The sequence below is a fragment of the Pygoscelis adeliae genome, unplaced genomic scaffold, assembly GCF_000699105.1.
Source record: "Pygoscelis adeliae isolate BGI_AS28 unplaced genomic scaffold, ASM69910v1 Scaffold261, whole genome shotgun sequence".
NCBI lineage: Eukaryota > Metazoa > Chordata > Aves > Sphenisciformes > Spheniscidae > Pygoscelis > Pygoscelis adeliae.
In genome coordinates this window covers 1053742-1057072 of record NW_008824115.1, presented here as the reverse complement: position 1 = coordinate 1057072, position 3331 = coordinate 1053742, and positions in this window count along the sequence as shown.

The window sequence follows — 3331 nt, the reverse complement described above, 5'->3', positions numbered from 1 at the left end:
TGGAAGGGGACCAGCCAAGTACGCTTCTGGAAAGAACTGGGTAAAGAGCTTTTACCTAAAACTGTCAACTTTAGTGCTGGGGGTTAGGATTTGAGGTGCTTTGTAAATTTGTCACAGGTTTTAGTAGGATGATTTTGATCCTATCATCTTTTGTATATTATTCCCTTATATTTACATAGACCCTCAGTGAGATCAGTTTTCTTTGTAGAGTAACGTTCATAGGCTTGCATGTATTTAGATTAATATATCTGATCCTTCTCCAGACACGATTAGAGGAGTGTTCTAACCCAGTAAAATATTGATAAAACTTGTTTCCAGACTAGGAATGTTGTAAATGTGTTCATACGTTTCTGATATTTCTGGATGATGTGACTCTGGTGAGTGATACGTTTCAGCAGATGGGTACTTCCATCGTTTTTAGACTGCTTGTGTTGTTTTATTATCAGCTGTGTAGGAAGTTGGTGTGCTGACAGGTAATCAGGTACTACTCCGGAGGAGATCGGCAGCTCTCAGTAACAGCCCCCCCTTTAAATCCTGTCTCTCCAGCAGGGATTCCCCTTCCCCTGGCAGCCATCTCCTGCCTCCTGGCAGGGCTGCGGGTGTCTCGCCGTTCCTCGAGAGTTGTTGCAGCGCTTGTCTGTGCAGTCCCATTTATGTCTTGGTTTTGATGTCCATCCGCATATCCTACCAATTGCAACAGTTCAGAAATGGGAAAGTAGCTGTAATCTTCTATTTTCAGCTATAAACTGGTCTCTAACATCAGTCCTGTGAGAAATACCATGAATGCTTTAAAAATTTTGTTGTATAGTGTTTGGTCATTCATACGATGAAGTCTAATGAATAAGGCAGTCCTTTGGCTTTAATCACTTGCAAATTTGCTCAAAATGCGTAGTATTTATTTTACTACACTCATCTGAAAGAGTTCTTAATGAAATCATTGCCTTTATGTACCGATAGTGAACATATCATACATGAAAATTATATCTAGATATGTATTAGTATTTAATAACATATTCAATACTTTGAGTATATTGAAAACATGAGCACATTTCATATATAGTTTCAGTAGCTTAATGTACATCACAGGTACTATTTGCTAAGACATAAAAGGAGTCTTCGTAAGTTTAACATGGAGGACCATACAGCTGTGGCACCTAAGCGGCCCTAATTTAATTTCTGTAAGAATTATCTTAAGGAGGGAAAAAACAATCTGTAGTTTAGTTTCACAATGTAAACATTAATATATATTTCTCATCAGTGTGATACAGTTGCATAATACCACTTCGAAGGATTTTTTTCTCCCACTGTGAAGCACTTTTATCCTGTGTTTAATTTTACCCTTATGACTGGCTATCTGAGTTTCTAATGCTTGGTTGGTAGAATAAGTGCCTAATTCTGTGAATTAGCCTGCCATAAATCACTGAAGTACACTCGTTAGCTCCATTTCCTGTTAACATGTTTCTGCTTTGTAATTTCTCCTATTTGTTACTTTTTCAAAAACATCTTGTTTTTCCAGCATCTTGTTGGAATCAAGATCATTGTATCAAATACAATTCGATTTTTGCTTATTTCTGGCAGGCCAAGCTCATTTCTAGCTGAGTTACACTGTAATTAAATGTCTTACTTTGGATCTCAAAGATTTTAAAAAAATTTCTTTGTATTATTGCTTGTAAGAAAAATCTTTCAGCATTCCAATTGAGTCTTATTTTTGTAGATCTTAGGTGAAAACAGAAACCCAAAACTGCAGTTGTCGTAAAAACCTTTTCTTGTGGATTTACAGACATCGTCCCATGTTCTTCCTCTCACCCCCCAGCTGATTGTCCCTGTAGAGGTAGGAGAATGTCAAACCAGCCCTAGAGAACATTGATTTAGGTAGCTGGTGTAGACTCCAGTTTTGAGCTTCTTCAGCCTGCTGAGATCCCTCAAAATGTTTTAAAGTTAATTGGTCACTTTAATGTCAAACAGCAAATTTCAGCCTACTTGTGGTAGGGTTTGCTTTCCTTAGGTACTTCTTTCCTCACTCTAAACCATAGTCCATTGGTGTCTGGGATGCACAGGCTGGAAACCAATGCCTTAGGCAGCTCATTATGTATATAACGCCGGCAGTTCTTTCTTTTCCAGATAAACACCATTTCTGCCTCAAAGAATGCTCAGATACCGGTAAGGTAGCTAAAGCCTGTGACGTCTCTGACTCTGGGGGCTGTTCTTACAGAACAATGTGGCTTCTGCAGGGAAATGCAACGTCTAGTTGCTAGTACAATAGGTTTGAAGAGTAGCGTTATTTGTACCAACTTACCGTTAGTCTCCTTTTTACCGGCTTGCAATGCTTGGGAGGAGGGGTGATGAAAGGAGGTTTGCATCTAAAGGAGCAAGTGTTTTGAGGACTGCTTTGCTTTACTAAAATCTTAATCTCATTTGTAATAAAATTAGTTTGAGTATAGTTTGGGTTAGTTGAGATTTGCCTTCATGAGCGTGTTGTATCTACATTGGTTTCCTTAGTCAAGTGTTACCTTCAATACATTGGAATGCTAGTTGGATTTTGTATTTCAGTTTTTTCACAGTGCTTTGTACTTAATGCATCGAGAGCAACTTACAGGTTTACTCTTATAATGTTGAAATGTGAAAGGAAATGTCAGAAAACTAGATTTGATAACCTTCATTGTGAGTGACTAATTTCTTATTCATCTCTTTATTAAGATCTTTCACGGTTCTTTGAAGTTCTAATTCTTTCTGTTTTTTTCCCCCATACTACAGTGAATATCTTCTCACTGTTCAAGAACAATGTGATTGTAGTATTCTCTGCAGCTACAGAATATGGATTAAATTATGTTCTTTACTGTGAATTAAAGGAAGAAAGTAAAGGAGAATCTGGTTTTACACCTCTTTGGGCTTTTAGAGTATAAATACACTTTCAGTTTTTACATGGGCATGAGGTCTTGTCAAATACAGATTCAATAAGGTGTTTTGCTTAAAAAAAACAAGCTAGTAGATTTTTTTCATTGAGTCTATTAACAGAAATCCTAATTTGTCCCAAACAGTAGGAAAGAGGCATTTTTGCAGTTTTATTTCTATCAGCAAAGAAACAAACTTCTGTAAGTCCTTTTCCTCTTGTTGGAATCAGTTGTGTGCAGGAGGTGCAAAGAGTGCTTTCCACGCAGCAATACCCAGATTTGAGCCAGTAGAGGTTATGCTATTTGGTTGCTTGCTTGAATTACCTTTATCAGGGTGGTGCAGTAAGTCCAGCATGCACATCCGGACAGGTCTCCCTGTGTGTGGGAGACCTGTAGCCAGGGTAGCAGCTGTGTCATTGTCGCTTGTCCGTCTTGGATCC